The following is a 21,022-nucleotide window of genomic DNA, read 5'->3' as shown; positions in this document are numbered from 1 at the left end:
TAAGGTAGGAATTTTCTGATTGGCTGATGGAATCAGCCAATCAGAATCAAGTTCAATCCGATTGGCTGATCCAATCAGCCAATCAGATTGAGCTCGCATTCTATTGGCTGTTCCGATCAGCCAATAGAATACGAGCTCAATCTGATTGGCTGATTGGATCGGCCAATCGGATTGAACTAGATTCTGATTGGCTGATTCCATCAGCCAATCAGAAAATTCCTACCTTAATTCCGATTGGCTGATAGAATCCTATCAGCCAATCGGAATTCGAGGGACGCCATCTTGGATGACGTCCCTTAAAGGAACCGTCATTCGTCGGGAGACATCGGAAGAAGAGGATGGATCCGCGTCGCCTGCTTCAAGATGGACCCGCTCCGCACCGGATGGAAGAAGATAGAAGATGCGGCTTGGAGAAGATGTTTGCCGGTCCGGATGTCCTCTTCTTGCCGGATAGGATGAAGACTTTGGAGCCTCTTCTGGACCTCTTCAGCACCGGATTATGGATCGCCAACCCCCGCTTGGGTTGGATGAAGATCTTGGAGCCAGGACGGATCGGTGAACCTGGTATGGTGAAGACAAGGTAGGAAGATCTTCAGGGGATTAGTGTTAGGTTTATTTAAGGGGGGTTTGGGTTAGATTAGGGGTATGTGGGTGGTGGGTTGTAATGTTGGGGGGGGTATTGTATGTTTTCTTTTACAGGCAAAAGAGCTGAACTTCTTGGGGCATGCCCCGCAAAGGGCCCTGTTCAGGGCTGGTAAGGTAAAAGAGCTTGTAATTTTTGTATTTTAGAATAGGGTAGGGAATTTTTTATTTTGGGGGTCTTTGTTATTTTATTAGGGGGCTTAGAGTAGGTGTAATTAGTTTAAAATTGTTGTAATATTTTTCTTATGTTTGTAAATATTTTTTTATTTTCTGTAACTTAGTTCTTTTTTATTTTTTGTACTTTAGATAGTTTATTTAATTGTATTTCTTTGTAGCAATTGTGTTTAATTAATTTATTGATAGTGTAGTGTTAGGTTAATTGTAGGTAATTGTAGGTAGTTTATTTAATTATTTTATTGATAGGGTAGTGTTAGGTTTAATTATAACTTAGGTTAGGATTTATTTTACAGGTAAATTTGTAATTATTTTAACTAGGTAACTATTAAATAGTTCTTAACTATTTAATAGCTATTGTACCTGGTTAAAATAATTACAAAGTTGCCTGTAAAATAAATATTAATCCTAAAATAGCTATAATATAAATGTAATTTATATTGTAGCTATATTAGGATTTATTTTACAGGTAAGTATTTAGCTTTAAATAGGAATAAGTTATTTAATAAGAGTTAATTTATTTCGTTAGATGTAAATTATATTTAAGTTAGGGGGGTGTTAGTGTTAGGGTTAGACTTAGCTTTAGGGGTTAATACATTTATTAGAATAGCGGTGAGCTCCGGTCAGCAGATTAGGGGTTAATAATTGAAGGTAGGTGTCGGCGATGTTAGGGAGGGCAGATTAGGGGTTAATACTATTTATGATAGGGTTAGTGAGGCGGATTAGGGGTTAATACATTTATTATAGTAGCGCTCAGGTCCGCTCGGCAGATTAGGGGTTAATAAGTGTAGGCAGGTGTCGGCGACGTTGTGGGGGGCAGATTAGGGGTTAATAAATATAACATAGGGGTCGGCGATGTTAGGGCAGCAGATTAGGGGTACATAGGGATAACGTAGGTGGCGGCGGTTTACGGAGCGGCAGATTAGGGGTTAAAAGTGTAATGCAGGGGTCAGCGATAGCGGGGACGGCAGATTAGGAGTTAATAAGTGTAAGGTTAGGGGTGTTTAGACTCGGGGTACATGTTAGGGTGTTAGGTGCAGACGTAGGAAGTGTTTCCCCATAGGAAACAATGGGGCTGCGTTAGGAGCTGAACGCTGCTTTTTTGCAGGTGTTAGGTTTTTTTTCAGCTCAAACAGCCCCATTGTTTCCTATGGGAGAATCGTGCACGAGCACGTTTTTGAGGCCGGCCGCGTCCGTAAGCAACTCTGGTATCGAGAGTTGCATTTGCGGTAAAAATGCTCTACGCTCCTTTTTTGGAGCCTAACGCAGCATTTGTTTGAACTCTCGATACCAGAGTTAAATTTATGGTGCGGCCAGAAAAAAACCCGCGGAGCGTTAACAGCCCTTTTACCGCCGAACTCTAAATCTAGGCCTAAGTTAGCTACAATATAACTAATAGTTACATTGTAGCTAGCTTAGGGTTTATTTTTATTTTACATGCAAGTTTGTATTTATTTTAACTAGGTAGAATGGTTACTAAATAGCTATTAACTATTTAATAACTGCCTAGCTAAAATAAATACAAATTGAACTGTAAAATAAAACCTATCCTAAGTTACAATAACACCTAACACTATACTACAATTAAATAAATTACCTAAATTATGTACAGTTCCCTAAATTAAATACAATTAGCTAAATTACAAAAATAACAAACACTAAATTACAGAAAATAAACCCTAAGCTAGATACAATGTAACTATTAGTTATATTGCAGCTAGTTTAGGGTTTATTTTACAGGTAAGTATTTTGTTTTAAATAGGAATTATTTAGGTAATGATAGGAATTTGTATTTAGATTTATTTAAATTATATTTAAGTTAGCAGTGTTAGGGTTAGACTTAGATTTAGTGGTTAATAAATATAATATAGTGGTGATGACGTTGGGGCGGCAGATTAGGGGTTAATAAATGTAGGTAGGTGACGGTGATGTTAGGGGTGGCAGATTAGGTGTTAATAATATTTAACTAGTGTTTGCGATGTGGGAGTACGGGGGTTTAGGGGTTAATATGTTTGTTATAGTGGCAGCAACGTTGGGGGAGGCAGATTAGGGGTTAATAACATTATGTAGGTGTCAGTGATGTTGTGGGCAGCGGATTAGGGGTTAATAAATATAATTTAGGTGTCAGCGATGTTGGGGGCAGCAGATTAGGGGTTCATGATATAAAGTAGGTGGCGGCTATGTCCGGAGTGGCAGATTAAGGGTTAATAAGTATAATGCAGGTATTGGTGATGTCGAGGGAGGCAGATTAGGGGTTAATAAGTGTAAGATTAGGGGTGTTTTAGACTCGGGTTCATGTTAGGGTGTTAGGTGTAACATAAAATGTGTTTCCCCATATGAATCAATGGGGCTGCGTTACTGAGCTTTACGCTGCTTTTTGGCAGGTGTTAGACTTTTTCTCAGCCGGCTCTCCCCATTGATGTCTATGGGGAAATTGTGCATGAGCACTTAAAACCAGCTCACCGCTGACTTAAGCAGCGCTGGTATTGGAGTGCGGTATGGAGCACAATTTTGCTCTACGCTCACTTCTTGCCTGTTAACTCCGGGTTTGTAAAAAAAACCTGTAATACCAAAGCTGTAGGAAAATGAGCGGTGACAATAACATGCAAGTTAGCACCGCACCCCTCATAAAGCAAAACTCGTAATCTAGCCGATAATTTTCAAGCACTTTATTTTCCCAGTTGTTTACTTTTAAATGTTTAAAATTTTAATAAGCATGTTCAGTTTATTCCAGATTTGTGTAGAAATTGTGTTGATTTTTCAAAACTTTAAATGTACAGAATTTCGGTCCCTGTTATCGGTTATTGGCCTGAAAGGCGGTCAATAATCGGTATCGATATTGGCCCTGAAAAAACGATATCGGTCTATCCCTAGGTCACACTCATACATTTAGTAACTATAAAGTGAATTGTTTTGCAGCAGTTATCAGCTAAATACAATTATAGCTGAGTTAGTCATGACAAATCAGCAGGGTGCATTGCCGCCTCTAAGAATAAAAAAATATGTAAACATTTTCAAGAAAATGGTGAAAAATAAATAATGAAAGTATATTGGAAAGTTTTGCTACACATAAATAAAGATTTTAAAATATTCTGTCCCTTTAACTATTAGCCTTTGTTTGCAGAATTACTTTTGTTTTCTTGCAGTTAGTGCAGCTGCACATTTATATTGCAGTGGGGGCATAGGTAGGCCTCCTGCCTTTGTTGGGGTGAATTTCTTTTTTTAAAATTTAACTATAACCCTTTGTGTGAATTTTTTCTTTCTTATAGTTAGTGCACATTACTGCATTTTTTTTCTATAGTTTGCAATACTATTACCCCTCATCTAATTGAAAGCATAATTGCTATTGCAGTGGTCTCACCATGGCTACCTGTCAGCTTGCTAGAGGCAATCTACAGCACCATAATAGTTATGTAACAAACTTTTAACATTGGTTGAAAAATATAACAAGAACAATAATTAATATAATAATCATTTCTTAGTGGCTGGCTATATTGCACATGGTGCACATCTGTTTCCAATACTGCCACTAGTGTACTATCAGTTTTACATATATTATAGTAAGATGTACCCCTCATCTTAATGAAACCATAATTGCTATTGCTGTGCTAAAAGAATTAAAGACCCAAAAAATTAAATTCACATATAATTCTATTATTCTAACATAAAGGGCCCGATCCGATATGCAGCGTCGCCCGCAAATGCCGGCAACGCTGAATTTTGCGCTGGTTTGGTATCCTATATACGGCGTAACCTAGAAGTTACACCCGTATATTTCTGCCGTTGCCCGTAGTTTTTTGGGCCATAGGCAGGTATACCAAACCAGCGCAGTTTGGTATCCAATATACAGCGTAAGGACTTACGTGGCGAAAATGGAGAAATCTTACTCCATTTTCACCTCGCCACAAAAAGCAGCCGCAGTAAGCCTTACGCTGTCTATTGTAGCCCCGTAACTCCCTAAACTAGCTGCTAAATAAACCTAACACCTAACGCATGCGCAATGTCTATCTAGCTGTCACCCGCGATCTGCTAAATAAAACCTAACACTTAACGCATGCGCAATGTCTATCTACCTGTCAACCACGATCCCCCGCCGCAATCCCTAATAAAGTTATTAACCCCTAAACCGCCGCTCCCGGACCCCGCCGCCACCTACAATAAAAGTATAACCCCCTAATGTGAGCTCCTACCTCGCCGCCAACTACATTAAACTACCCCCTAAAGTGAGCCCCTTACACCGCCGCCATCTATTTTAAAATAAAAATTGAATCAGCCAATCAGATTCAAGTTCAATCCGATTGGCTGATTGGTTCAGCCAATCGGATTGAACTTGAATCTGATTGGCTGATTCAATCAACCAATCAGATTTTTCTACCTTAATTCCGATTGGCTGATAGAATCCTATCAGTCAATCGGAATTCGACGGACGCCATCTTGGATGACGTCATTTAAAGGAACCTCATTCGTCGGGAAGTCGTCGTGCCGGATGGATGCTCCGCGGCGGAGGAGCGAAGAAAGATGATTGAAGATGCCGCTTTGCTTGAAGACATCACCGGATGGAAGAAGACTCTCTGCCGCTTGCTTGAAGACATCGCCGGATGGAAGAAGACTTCACTGCAGCTTGCTTGAAGACATCGCCCGGATCGGATGAAGAGTTCTGCCCGGCGGGGTGAATACAAGGTAGGGAGATCTTCAGGGGGGTAGTGTTAGGTTTATTTAAGGGGGGTTTGGGTTAGATTAGGGGTATGTGGGTGGTGGGTTGTAATGTTGGGGGTGGTATTGTGTTTTTTTTTCAGGCAAAAGAGCAGTTTTCTTTGGGGCATGCCCCGCAAAAGGCCCTTTTAAGGGCTGGTAAGGTAAAAGAGCTAACTTTTTTAATTTAGAATAGGGCAGGGAATTTTTTTTATTTTGGGGGGCTTTATTATTTTATTAGGGGGCTTAGAATAGGTGTAATTAGCTTAAAAATCTTGTAATTTTTTTTTTATTTTTTGTAATTTAGTTTAGTTTATTTAATTGTATTTTAGTTAGATATTTGTAGTTTATTTAATTTATTGATAGTGTAGGTGTATTTGTAACTTAGGTTAGGATTTATTTTACAGGTAAATTGGTAATTATTTTAACTAGGTAGCTATTAAATAGTTATTAACTATTTAATAGCTATTGTACCTAGTTAAAATAAATACCAAGTTACCTGTAAAATAAATATAAACCCTAAAATAGCTACAATGTAATTATTCATTATATTGTAGCTATCTTAGGGTTTATTTTATAGGTAAGTATTTAGATTTAAATAGGAATACTTTAATTAATAATATTAATATTAGATTTATTTTAATAAGAGTTTAGTTAGGGATGTTAGAGTTAGATAGGGTTATTATACTTAATATATATATAATATAATAACTATATTAACTATATTAACCCTAATATAATTAGGGTTAATATAGTTAATATAGCTGGCGGCGGTGTAGGGGGATTAGATTAGGGGTTAATACATTTATAATAGGTGGCGGCGGTGTAGGGGGATTTAGATTAGATGCAAAAGAGCTGTTTACTTTGTGACAAAGCCCTTTTAAGGGCTGGTAAAAGAGCTGAATTCTTTGGGGCATGCCCCGCAAAAAGCCCTTTTAAGGGCTGGCAATAGAGCAGTTTACTTTGGGGTAATGCCACGCAAAAAGCCCTTTTCAGGGCTATTTGTAGGGTTAGACTTAGGTTTAGTGGTAGGGATAGTTTAGTAACATAGGGGTTAAATAATTTAATATAGGTGGCGGCGGTATAGGGGGATTAGATTAGGGGTTAATTAATTTAATATAGCTGGCGGCGGGGTAGGGGGATTAAATTAGGGGTTAATTAATTTAATATAGGTGGCGGCGGGGTAGGGGGATTAGATTAGGGGTTAAATAATTTAATATAGGTGGCGGCGGTGTAGGGGGATTAAATTAGGGGTTGATAATTTTAAAATAGATGGCGGCAGGGTAGGGGCTCACTTTAGGGGGTAGGTAAGGTAGATGGCGGCGGGGTAGGGGCTCACATTAGGGGGTTATAGATTTAATATAGCTGGCGGCGGGGTCCGGGAGCGGCGGTTTAGGGGTTAATAACTTTATTAGCTGGCGGCGGGGTCCGGGAGCAGCGGTTTAGGGGTTAATACATTTTTATTGTTAGGATAGTGAGGGGGGATAGCGGATAGAGGGTTAGACGTGTCGGGCTATGTTAGGGAGGCGTGTTAGACAGTGCGGGTGATTTAATAACTTTAGTCAGGTTTTGTAGGCGCCGGCAGTTTCTAAAGTGCAGTAAGTCACTGGCGACTCCAGAAATTTGTACTTACCCAGATTTCTGGACATCGCTGGTTTGTGAGACTTACGGCACTTTAGCATCTGACGGCGCCGTATATAGGATAGCTCGAGTTGCGAGCTGAAACTGCGGGCGGCGGGGGTTCCCTCGCTTGCGCCGCAAACTACGCCGTATATCGGATCGCGCCCAAAATATTTAGACGGTAAGAGTGTACAATATTTCGGGCTGCCATCACCAGCACCACCACCAGTTTTACCAGCACCATCACCACCAGTGCAGAGTCTGTGTCTACTTCTACTTGTCTAATGAACTGAAGTGGGACAAGCACTGTTCATTCTGTTATCTTCAGCATCTGCTGTAGCAGACACTCCCATGACCATCAGAAGTAGGAGATATGCAGGGCCAAATGGTACCAGAAATAGTAGCAGCAGGTATAGTTGCTTAATTATCGTTTTTTGGCTCTAAGTCTAGTAGTATGATCAGGAGGGGGTCTGAGGTTACTAAATCAGCCTCCATGTACACTCCAACTATTTAGTCTACTCCCAAAACCACCTGTACCAGTGTTTGCCCCAGTGCCACCATAAATTCTACTACTGCCAGTTTCACCACTCTTCTGATATCCTCCATATTTTATATCAGCAGCTGGTGGGTTTATCAGAATCAGAATGTTGTCTCACAGCAGCAGTCTCTGGTTTGGCCAATGAGGATATATTATTCTGACTCATAGCAATAGTGAAGGAGGAGATTTCACTACATAATTTAAGTTAGGCTTCTGGGCAAAACTGTCCTTTATATTGTTTTAAAGTAATTTCACAAGAACTTTATAAAAAGATCTCTAGATTAAGTCTGCAAGGATAACTTCAAATGTGTTTAAGGAGCAGGTTATTGGGAATGGTGAGGAATGTGAGAACGTTATTTCCTTTCATCCATACTACTTTCACTCCACTAGTTACATTCCTTGGAGATGTATTTATGGGTTGATATACTATGATCAAGAGGCCTACTTCAGTAACTCTACTGCCTCTCTTGCTCCTGCCCTTCCTGTTTTGTGTTGGTCATCATGAGTTAAAATAAAAAATTGTAACAAACTGTTGGCTGCTGTATCCAAGGGGACTCTAAGCACATGTTTATCCTCTTCCCTGTTAGGTGTGTTTTTAGGGTTTGTGTACCGGATGTCTACCTAATTACTTCAGTAATTCTGCTCTGCTGCCGTTCCTCCACCGGCCCTCTCTGCTTCCTGGGGATCATCTGTCAATGCCAAATCCTCATGGAACTGCTGGCCACTATGTCCAAGGGGCCCTAGGCATGTGTTTGCCCTCCTCCTCCCTTGGAGGTGTATTTTTGAGGTTTATGTAATGTTATGCCAACCTATCTAGTTCAGTACCACTGCTGTCTGCTACTGTCACTCCTGCCCTCCCTTCTCTGTGGTGGTCATAATCTATCAATGCCAAATCCTCAGGGAACTTCTGGCCACTGTGTCCAAGTAGCTCCAGTCACATGTTTGCCCTCTTTCTCCCCTGGATGTGTATTTTTTAGGTTTATGTACTGTCAGGCCTACCTACCTAATTCGGTAACTATGTTGCCTGCTGCTGCTGTTACTCCTGCCCTCCCCTTTCTAGACCCATCGAAAAAACCTGTGATAAATACTTAATATTAAATATGATAAACTAATAATAATAAATAAATAATCTTTTTCTCCTCTTCTCCCACTCCTTTTTTTTCATGTTTTGTTTATATTCTTTAACCTCTTAATAGCTGTGCCATGTCCACCCTATGTTGAGCTGTTTTGGGGTTTGTAGATGCTGCTCACATTTAAAGGACTAATAAATACTGTAGATTTGCATAATCAACAAATGTTTGACAAAAAGACAATTGCAATAGCACATTGGGGTAGATTTAGCAAGCAGTGGATGCTGCAATCTACCCCCGTAGTTTCCAGATCGCTGGAAACATAAGTTAAGAATCAATGGTCGTAAGGCCGCTGCTCCTTACTCGTCCACCACCTCTGAGCCGGCGGACATTAATCATCTTGATTAGAAATTATCGGGATGATTTACACCCCCTGCTAGCGGCCGATTGGCCGTGAATGTGCAGGGGTGGCATTGCACAAGCATTTCCCAAGAAATGCTGTCGGCATTTAGTGATGTCGGGCGGACATGCTACAGCAGATCATGTCCGTCTGACATTTAATAAATCTGCCCCTTAGTCTGAACTTTAAATGAGAAGTAGATTTTTTCTGTCAATTTTCAAAGTTATGTTTATTTCTGCTCCTCTTGTATCATGTGACAGCCATCAGCCAATTACAGATGCATATACATATATTCTGTGAAATCTTGCACATGCTCAGTAGGAGTTGGTAACTCAAAAAGTGTAAATATAAAAAGACTGTGGCCATTTTATTAATGGAAATAAATTGGTAAGCTGTTTAAATTTGCCTGAATCATAAAAGTTTAATATTGACTTGAGTGTCCCTTTAAGCCCCACATATAATATATATATAAAAAACTAAATTTATAAATAGTGGATGGAAAAACTTCAATTGAAAATGAGTGTTGCACAGGAATCTTATAATTAAAATTCCTAAATAATTACACCAATACTGTTGTTTGACTACTATAGATACTGTTGTTTGACTACTATAGATGTGCTTTAACAATAACTGTGGTGCAGACTAGTGATGTCGCGAACAGTTCGCCGGAGAACAGTTCCCGGCGATCTTAGCTTGTTTGCATTCGCCGCGGCGGGCTAACATATGCGATGTTCGATCCGCCCCCTATTTGTCATCATTGAGTAAACGTTGACCCTGTATCTCACAGTCTGCAGACACAATTCAGCCAATCAGCAGCAGACACTCCCTCCCAGACCCTCCCAGCTCCTGGGCAGCAGCCATTTTAGATTCATTACGATCCTGCATTCTTAGTGAGAGGAGGGATAGTGCTGCTGCTGGTGATTTTATAGGGAAATTGATAGCTAGGCTAGTGTATTCAGTGTCCACTACAGTCCTGAAGGACTCATCTGATCTCTGCTGTAAGAACAGCACCCCAAAAAGCCCTTTTCTTAGGGCTAGAACTTCAGCCCAAAAAGCCCTTTTTAGGGCTAGAACTTCAGTCGTTTTTTTTTTTTTGTAATCTAATTGCATTTGCCTGCCTGTCAGCCTGTGTGTGAGGCTCACAGCATATACTGTGCCTACTTGCTCACTGCCACCACTTATATCTGGTGTAACATTAGTGTAAATTTAAAAAAAAAAAAAACTTTTACATCAGTTTGCTAGTGTAGTCTAATTTCATTTTCCATCAGGCCTGTGTGTCACTCCCACATAGGGTTGCCACCTGCCCCGGTTTCACCGGGACAGTCCCGGTCTGGGACTGTATGTCCCGTGCCCAGGAAATACTGTCAAATGCCCCGGGCTAAGAGCTCCCCTGGGGCTGGCACAGCACTGACCGCAGATTTAAAAAAAAAATAGCTGGCCAGAGGAGCTCATAGCCCGGCGGGAGGAGACTGAGACGGAACCTGCCTGGAGTTAAGTATGTGGGAGGTGCTGCCTGGAGTATGTGGGAGGGAGGAGGAGGGTCGCGTGTACGACTGGCACTGATGTGTAACAGCAAGCTATGTTGTTGTGGTAGTCACACTACTCAAGCTCCCCTCCCTCTGCTACAGGATGCAGCAACCCAGGCTTCTTCTTTTCTCTATAGCTGTTTATTAATGACCCGCCTACCAGCAGTATTGATTGGCAGCTAAGTTATCCAATTGTTAGCAGGAAGCGTGGGAGAAATAAGGCAACTCAGTTTAAGGTTGTTTCTATCCTTGCTGAGTTCATTGCTTGGGGGGTTACGACGTCACACTTCACTAACATCGCTGCGCTGAGCCTGCACTGCGCATGCACAGATTGTGCCATGTAAGGAAGGAGAGTAGGAGACAAGACAGTGAGCAGAGGTGCGTGCAGCCGGTGACCGGTCCTGTAAGGCTTTCACTAACCACACTAACGCTAACCTCTCTGCAGCTTCTAAACAGATTTTACTATACTGTGTTTGTTAAACAGGAGGATTGGCTTACAGCTACATTATCATTTTCTAAGAGCCACAGACATAGTTTTTTGTCTCTTAGGAAATGATGCAGCTGTAAGCCCGCCCTCCTGTATAACAAACTCAGTATAATAAAATCTCTTTGACTGCAGAGAGGTTAGTAATAAGATTTATTTTATTCTACCACAATGTACACTGTGATCTAAGTCAGGGAGGGTGTTCTCATGCAATGTACTGGCTGTGGCATTTATATATATATATATATATATATATATATATATATATATATATATATATTATATATACATATATATATATATATATTATATACATATATATATATATTATATATATATACATATATATATATATATATATATATATATATATATATATATATATATAAATATATATATATATATATATATTATAGATATTATATATTATATATATATAATTATATATAATATATACATTTGATTTCATATTGAATTTGAGGCTGTGAGAAGCCACGCCCCCAAGCCACGCCCATTTAGAAAGTGTCCAGGAATCTTCTGGGCAAAAGGTGGCAACCCTAGGCCCACAGCATATACTGTGATTAATTGCTCTGTGCCACCACTCATATCTGGTGTAACATTAGTGTAAATTTTTTTAAAAAAAAACTTTTACATCAGTTTGCTAGTGTAATCTAATTTCATTTTCCATCAGGCCTGTGTGTCAGGCCCACAGCATATACTGTGATTAATTGCTCTGTGCCACCACTCATATCTGGTGTAACATTAGTGTAAATTAAAAAAAAAACTTCTACATCAGTTTGCTAGTATAATCTAATTTCATTTTCCATCAGGCCTGTGTGTCAGGCCCACAGCATATACTGTGATTAATTACTCGGTGCCACAACTCGTATCTGGTGTAACATTAGTGTAAATTTAAAAAAAAAAAAAACTTTTACATCAGTTTGCTAGTGTAATCTAATTTCATTTTCCATCAGGCCTGTGTGTCAGGCCCACAGCATATACTGTGATTAATTGCTCTGTGCCACCACTCATATCTGGTGTAACATTAGTGTAAATTTAAAAAATAAAAAACTTTTACATCAGTTTGCTAGTGTAATCTAATTTAATTTTCCATCAGGCTTGTGTGTCAGGCGCACAGCATATACTGTGATTAATTGCTCTGTGCCACCACTCATATCTGGTGTAACATTAGTGTAAATTAAAAAAAAAAAAACTTTTACATCAGTTTGCTAGTGTAATCTAATTTAATTTTCCATCAGGCTTGTGTGTCAGGCCCACAGCATATACTGTGATTAATTGCTCTGTGCCACCACTCATATCTGGTGTAACATTAGTGTAAATTAAAAAAAAAAACTTTTATATCAGTTTGCTATTGTAATCTAATTTCATTTTCCATCAGGCCTGTGTGTCAGGCCCACAGCATATACTGTGATTAATTGCTCTGTGCCACCACTCATATCTGGTGTAACGTTAGTGTAAATTTAAAAAAAAAAATTTTACATCAGTTTGCTAGTGTAATCTAATTTCAGTTTCCGTCAGGCGCACAGCATATACTGTGATTAATTGCTCTGTGCCACCACTCATATCTGGTGTAACGTTAGTGTAAATTAAAAAAAAAAAATTACATCAGTTTGCTAGTGTAATCTAATTTCATTTTCCATCAGGCCTGTGTGTCAGGCCCACAGCATATACTGTGATTAATTGCTCTGTGCCACCACTCATATCTGGTGTAACATTAGTGTAAATTAAAAAAAAAAAAAACTTTTACGTCTGTTTGCTATTGTAATCTAATTTCATTATCCATCAGGCCTGTGTGTCAGACGCACAGCATATACTGTGATTAATTGCTCTGTGCCACCACTCATATCTGGTGTAATATTAGTGTAAATTTAAAAAAAAAAAACTTTTACATCAGTCTGCTAGTGTAATCTAATTGCAGTTGCCAGGCCAGCCTGCCACTGCCAGCCTCAGTGCCACCACTCATATCTGGTGTAACATTAGTGTAAATGTTTTTTAAAAAAACTTTTACATCAGTCTGCTAGTGTTATTTAATTTTAGTTGCCAGGCCAGCCTGCCACTAGTGCCAGCCTGTGTGTCAGGCTCCCAGCATATACTGTGCCTACTTCCATCCTCAGTGCCACCACTCATATCTGTTTTAACATTAGTGTAACTTCTTTAAAAAAAAACTTTTACATCAGTCTGCTAGTGTTATTTAATTTTAGTTGCCAGGCCAGCCTGCCACTAGTGCCAGCCTGTGTGTCAGGCTACCAGCATATACTGTGCCTACTTCCATTCTCAGTGCCACCACTCCTATCTGTTGTAACATTAGTGTAACATTTTTTAAAAAAAACTTTTACATCAGTCTGCAAGTGTTATTTAATTTTAGTTTCCAGGCCAGCCTGCCACTAGTGCCAGCCTGTGTGTCAGGCTCCCAGCATATACTGTGCCTACTTCCATCCTCAGTGCCACCACAACTATCTGTTGTAACATTAGTGTAAAAATTTTTTACAAAAACTTTTACATCAGTCTGCTAGTGTTATTTAATTGCAGTTGCCTGCCTGCCTGCCTGCCAGCGTGTGTGCCAGGCCCACTTTCCAACTAGTGCCACCAATCATATTTGTTATAACAGTAGTGTAAATATTTAAAAAAAAACTTTTTTGACTGTTAAACATCAGTCTGTTAGTGTAATCTAATTGAAGTTGCCTGCCTGCCAGCGTGTGTGCCAGGCCCACTTGCCAAGTTAGTGGCACCACTCATATTTGTTGTAACAGTAGTGTAAATATTTAAAAAAAAAACTTTTTTAACTGTGAAACATCAGTCTGCTAGTGCAATCGAATTGCAGTTGCCTGCCTGCCAGCGTGTGTGCCAGGCCCACTTGCCAACTAGTACCACCAATCATATTTGTTATAACAGTATTGTACATTTAAAAAAAAAAACTTTTTTGACTGTGAAACATCAGTCAGCTAGTGTAATCTTATTGCAGTTGCCTGCCTGCCAGCGTGTGTGCCAGGCCCACTTGCCAACTAGTGCCACCAATCATATTTGTTATAACAGTAGTGTAAATATTTAAAAAAAAAACTTTTTTGACTGTGAAACATCAGTCTGCTAGTGTAATCTAATTGAAGTTGCCTGCCTGCCAGCGTGTGTGCCAGGCCCACTTGCCAAGTTAGTGGCACCACTCATATTTGTTGTAACAGTAGTGTAAATATTTAAAAAAAAAACTTTTTTGACTGTGAAACATCAGTCAGCTAGTGCAATCTAATTGCAGTTGCCTGCCTGCCAGCGTGTTTGCCAGGCCCACTTGCCAACTAGTGCCACCACTCATATTTGTTATAACAGTAGTGTAAATATTTAAAAAAAAAACTTTTTTGACTGTGAAACATCAGTCTGCTAGTGCAATCGAATTGCAGTTGCCTGCCTGCCAGCGTGTGTGCCAGGCCCACTTGCCAACTAGTGCCACCAATCATATTTGTTATAACAGAATTGTAAATATTTTTAAAAAAAACTTTTTTGACTGTGAAACATCATTCAGCTAGTGTAATCTAATTGCAGTTGCCTGCCTGCCAGCGTGTGTGCCAGGTCCACTTGACAACTAGTGGCACCACTCATATTTGTTGTAACAGTAGTGTAAATATTTAAAAAAAAAAACTTTTTTGACTGTGAAACATCAGTCAGCTAGTGCAATCTAATTGCAGTTGCCTGCCTGCCAGCGTGTTTGCCAGGCCCACTTGCCAACTAGTGCCACCACTCATATTTGTTATAACAGTAGTGTAAATATTTAAAAAAAAACTTTTTTGACTGTGAAACATCAGTCTGCTATTGTAATCTAATTGAAGTTGCCTGCCTGCCAGCGTGTGTGCCAGGCCCACTTGCCAAGTTAGTGGCACCACTCGTATTTGTTGTAACAGTAGTGTAAATATTTTTTAAAAAAACTTTTTTGACTGTGAAACATCAGTCTGCTAGTGCAATCGAATTGCAGTTGCCTGCCTGCCAGCGTGTGTGCCAGGCCCACTTGCCAACTAGTGCCACCAATCATATTTGTTATAACAGAATTGTAAATATTTAAAAAAAAAACTTTTTTGACTGTAAAACATCATTCAGCTAGTGTAATCTAATTGCAGTTGCCTGCCTGCCAGCGTGTGTGCCAGGTCCACTTGACAACTAGTGGCACCACTCATATTTGTTGTAACAGTAGTGTAAATATTTAAAAAAAAAAACTTTTTTGACTGTGAAACATCAGTCAGCTAGTGCAATCTAATTGCAGTTGCCTGCCTGCCAGCGTGTTTGCCAGGCCCACTTGCCAACTAGTGCCACCACTCATATTTGTCATAACAGTAGTGTAAATATTTTAAAAAAAACTTTTTTGACTGTGAAACATCAGTCTGCTATTGTAATCTAATTGAAGTTGCCTGCCTGCCAGCGTGTGTGCCAGGCCCACTTGCCAAGTTAGTGGCACCACTCGTATTTGTTGTAACAGTAGTGTAAATATTTAAAAAAAAAACTTTTTTGACTGTGAAACATCAGTCTGCTAGTGCAATCGAATTGCAGTTGCCTGCCTGCCAGCGTGTGTGCCAGGCCCACTTGCCAACTAGTGCCGCCAATCATATTTGTTATAACAGAATTGTAAATATTTAAAAAAAAAACTTTTTTGACTGTGAAACATCATTCAGCTAGTGTAATCTAATTGCAGTTGCCTGCCTGCCAGCGTGTGTGCCAGGCCCACTTGCCAACTAGTACCACCAATCATATTTGTTATAACAGTATTGTACATTTAAAAAAAAAACTTTTTTGACTGTGAAACATCAGTCAGCTAGTGTAATCTTATTGCAGTTGCCTGCCTGCCAGCGTGTGTGCCAGGCCCACTTGCCAACTAGTGCCACCAATCATATTTGTTATAACAGTAGTGTAAATATTTAAAAAAAAAACTTTTTTGACTGTGAAACATCAGTCTGCTAGTGTAATCTAATTGAAGTTGCCTGCCTTCCAGCGTGTGTGCCAGGCCCACTTGCCAAGTTAGTGGCACCACTCATATTTGTTGTAACAGTAGTGTAAATATTTTAAAAAAAAACTTTTTTGACTGTGAAACATCAGTCAGCTAGTGCAATCTAATTGCAGTTGCCTGCCTGCCTGCCAGCGTGTTTGCCAGGCCCACTTGCCAACTAGTGCCACCACTCATATTTGTTATAACAGTAGTGTAAATATTTAAAAAAAAAACTTTTTTGACTGTGAAACATCAGTCTGCTATTGTAATCTAATTGAAGTTGCCTGCCTGCCAGCGTGTGTGCCAGGCCCACTTGCCAAGTTAGTGGCACCACTCGTATTTGTTGTAACAGTAGTGTAAATATTTTTTAAAAAAACTTTTTTGACTGTGAAACATCAGTCTGCTAGTGCAATCGAATTGCAGTTGCCTGCCTGCCAGCGTGTGTGCCAGGCCCACTTGCCAACTAGTGCCACCAATCATATTTGTTATAACAGAATTGTAAATATTTTTTAAAAAAACTTTTTTGACTGTGAAACATCATTCAGCTAGTGTAATCTAATTGCAGTTGCCTGCCTGCCAGCGTGTGTGCCAGGTCCACTTGACAACTAGTGGCACCACTCATATTTGTTGTAACAGTAGTGTAAATATTTAAAAAAAAAAACTTTTTTGACTGTGAAACATCAGTCAGCTAGTGCAATCTAATTGCAGTTGCCTGCCTGCCAGCGTGTTTGCCAGGCCCACTTGCCAACTAGTGCCACCACTCATATTTGTTATAACAGTAGTGTAAATATTTTAAAAAAAACTTTTTTGACTGTGAAACATCAGTCTGCTATTGTAATCTAATTGAAGTTGCCTGCCTGCCAGCGTGTGTGCCAGGCCCACTTGCCAAGTTAGTGGCACCACTCGTATTTGTTGTAACAGTAGTGTAAATATTTTTTAAAAAAACTTTTTTGACTGTGAAACATCAGTCTGCTAGTGCAATCGAATTGCAGTTGCCTGCCTGCCAGCATGTGTGCCAGGCCCACTTGCCAACTAGTGCCACCAATCATATTTGTTATAACAGAATTGTAAATATTTAAAAAAAAAAACTTTTTTGACTGTGAAACATCATTCAGCTAGTGTAATCTAATTGCAGTTGCCTGCCTGCCAGCGTGTGTGCCAGGCCCACTTGCCAACTAGTGCCACCAATCATATTTGTTGTAACAGTAGTGTAAATATTTTAAAAAAAAACTTTTTGGACTGTCAAACATCAGTCTGCTTTTGTAATCTTATTGCATTTGCCTGCCTGCCAGCGTGTGTGCCAGGCCCAATTGCCAAGTTAGTGGCACCACTCATATTTGTTGGAACAGTAGTTTAAATATCTAAAAAATAAACATTTTTGACTGTGAAACATCAGTCTGCTTTTTTGTGTCAGGCTCACAGCGTATACTGTGCCCACTTGCCCAGTGCCACCACTCATATCTTGTTTAATAGTAGCGTAAGTGTACATTTAAAAAAAATAAACTTTTTGGATTGTGAAACATCAGTCTGCTTTTTTGTGTCAGGCTCACAGCGTATACTGTGCCCACTTGCCCAGTGGCACCACTCATATTTTGTTTAATAGTAGTGTAAGTCTACATTTAAAAAAAAAATGACAGGCAGAGACAGGCCACCCCATAGGTGCTGTCGTGGTCGTGGTGCTGTGATTCCCTTTGACCCTACAATAATGCACAGTGTTCAGGGGCCACGTGCCATGGACGAGAAAAGTTCTGAGGAGGACCTAGTTGAATGGCTAACACAGGACACCCAATCTTCTACAGCTTCCGCTCCTAACCTTGACGCACCATCCACCTCCAGCTTAGCTTCGGGCACCTCTCAAGTGACCAGTGCCACTCGCCCGCCTGCTGCCACCACCAACACTAGCACCACAGCCGCTTCACTTGATCTGTCAGAGGAGTTATTGACACATCAGTTGGAAGAAATGAGTGATGCGCAACCATCATTGACAGAGGATGTAGATAACAGTGATATGTCTCAGTCAGGCAGCATTACAGACATGGACGTATGGTGTGATGATGATGGTGATGTTGTACCCGCTGATGCTTCCTTTGTTGATTTGTCAGATACAAGTGAATCGGTTGATGATGATTCGTCCGTGGATGTCATGTGGGTGCCCGCTAAAAGAGAAGAAGAAGAGGGGGAAAGTTCAGATGGGGAGACAGAGAGGAGGAGGAGGAGATGAGTTGGAAGCAGGGGGAAGTCGTTGCAATGAGATAGTGGCACAGTCAGACAGCATGCATCGGCACCCGGGGTCAGCCAGACAGCACGCCAATCAACGCATGCTGTTGCCACCACCAGAATCCCGTCATCGCAGAGCTCAGCAGTGTGGCATTTTTTTTGTGTGTCTGCCTCTGACAACAGCGATGCCATTTGCAACCTGTGCCAAAAGAAACTGAGTCGTGGGAAGTCCAACACCCACCTAGGTACAACTGCTTTGCGAAGGCACATGGTCTCACATCACAAACGTCGATGGGATGAACACATGAGTAGAAGCAGCACACAAACTCAAAGCCGCCATCCTCCTCCTGGTCCAGCATCTTCAGCCACGTCAACCACTGCTGTACTCCTTGCCCCCTCTCAACCATCCGCCACTCAGTCTCTCTTACGTAGCAGTTCCTGGTCATCTGCCCACAGTCAGGTGTCTGTCAAGGACATGTTTGAGTGTAAGAAGCCAATTTCCCAAAGTCACCCCCTTGCCCGGCGTCTGACAGCTGGCTTGTCTGAACTCTTAGCCCACCAGCTTTTACCATTAACCCTTACACTACCTGATCGATACAACATCATACCTGATGTTTTAAAGCACGTTATTCCAAACAATTTAGGAATGTTAGGTGATTTAGGCCCTTTATGGCTTAAAACCAGACTCTGCATCAACTATGTAATTTTCCGTGGGAGTTTTGCCATGGATCCCCCTCCGGCATGCCACAGTCCAGGTGTTAGTCCCCTTGAAACAACTTTTCCATCACTATTGTGGCCAGAAAGAGTCCCTGTGGGTTTTAAAGTTCGCCTGCCTATTGAAGTCAATGGCGGTTTGCCCGGTTCGCCGGTTCACGAACAGTTGCGGAAATTCGAGTCCGCCGTTCGCGAACCAAAATTTTTAGGTTTGCGACATCACTAGTGCAGACCCATTAAATAAAATATACAGATTTAAAAAAGCGAGAAAAAGTGATACATAATAATATCACTGAAAAAGACTGGGAATTCAGCACTCTTTTAGAATACAAATAGAAGCAACACTCTCAAAAATAAATATAAAAAACAAGTATATTTGTATAAAAGTGTCAGGCATGGGCCCGTCGTAATGACAGTATTTAAGAAAAATACTGAATTTTAAACATGAAGTGAATAAACAAAAACAAGAAATCCATCTAAACTTAAAATCTAGGGCCGGCTCCAGTGTGACATAAGCAATGATTCATAGAGATATTCCTGCCAAGAGAGTAAAGTAACACTCTATATACAGTATATCATAAATTGTGCACAGAACAGCTACACCCGTTCAAGAACTCAGCTCCCCCATGGGAGGTATTAGAAAAGCAACTGAGTCTTTGGCATTGGCAGACCGGCCCACATGACTTGAACCGCTGCTTTGTTTGTTTAGCGGAGCATTCAGTAACGAAACGCTGAAAGTAAAGCTAGTTTATGTTCCCGCTGGTGACTACATCTCTCTCATCTCTCTATCTGAGTGTGTAGCAGAAGAGGAAGGAAGTTGTGTTTCTGTTTGGAGGTGCTTCTGTTTGGAAGAGCTTATTTGGAGTGCTGGGTATCCATACAATGGTCTATGCAGGCAGCGGATATATGCAGTCGACAGAGGGGTACGTGATCACTATAAGAGGTACCCTCCTGCATGCTGTGCAGCATTACTAACCCTATTACTTGACTTGCTCTATACTCCAACCTTTCTACTGTGCCTAACAGCTTTAAGGTCTCACGACACCTTGTACTTATCATATTGTGGACGTTATGGATATAACCATCTGAGTGCTGTGACTTTGCTTTTGTCACTAATATAAAAGGACTGTGTCTGGCTCATAACACTACAGACTTTTCTTGATCTATTCAAGTGCAGTTTGCATACAGCACATATTAATTTGCTTACTAACTAGCTATAGAGCTTCTAACCTTACTTAAGCGTGGTTACGCTTCCTGTCTTGTGATTATGTATAAGCTGTGCTAAATACTTTACCACAAGTCTAGTGGCTGCGCACAGACAGCTTAGATCCCTCTTAAGACTGTTTCAGCTCAGGTGCTTTTCTAATACCTCCCTTGGGGGTCCTGAGTTCTTGAACGGGTGTAGCTGTTCTGTGCACATCTTCACAATTTATGATATACTGTATATAGAGTGTTACTTTACTCTCTTGGCAGGAATATCTCTATGAAACATTGCTTGTGTCACACTGGGGCCAGCCCTAGATTTTGAGTGTAGATTGATTTCTTGTTTTTGTTTATTAACTTCATGTGTAAAATCAAGTATTTTTCTTGAGTACTGTCATTGCGATGGGCCCATGCCCGACACTTTTGTACAAATAAACTTGTTTTTGATATTTATTTTTGAGAGTGTTGCTTCTATTTGTATTCTTAAAGAGTGCTGAATTCCCAGTCTTTTTCAGTGATATTATTATGTATCACTTTTTCTCACTTTTTTAATCTGTATAATATACATATATATATTTAATGTGTAAAGTGACGTTTTAGGGATCAAACCGTCGGTACACATTAAAAATCTAAATAGATAAAAATAAGAAAAAAAAGTACTTATAATTCGCACTCTTGCCTCTATAAATAGTTATGCTAATATGCAAAAATGATGGCCAAAAAGTAATTTAGCCACCCACACTGATAAAGAGACTGCAAAC

The 21,022-nt window shown here is 40.2% G+C and overlaps 1 protein-coding gene across 1 annotated transcript in view; it reads right to left on the bottom strand.

Annotated features, from left to right (window-relative positions):
- The window catches only part of LOC128661435 (patched domain-containing protein 3-like), a 333,526-nt gene that overhangs the window by 265,061 nt on the left and 47,443 nt on the right, over positions 1 to 21,022 (bottom strand). The gene's annotated exons all lie outside the window — the stretch shown is intronic.

This window comes from Bombina bombina, chromosome 5 (genome assembly GCF_027579735.1).
Source record: "Bombina bombina isolate aBomBom1 chromosome 5, aBomBom1.pri, whole genome shotgun sequence".
Lineage (NCBI taxonomy): Eukaryota > Metazoa > Chordata > Amphibia > Anura > Bombinatoridae > Bombina > Bombina bombina.
Note: the sequence above shows the minus strand (reverse complement) of the source record. Positions and strands in the feature narration are given on the sequence as shown.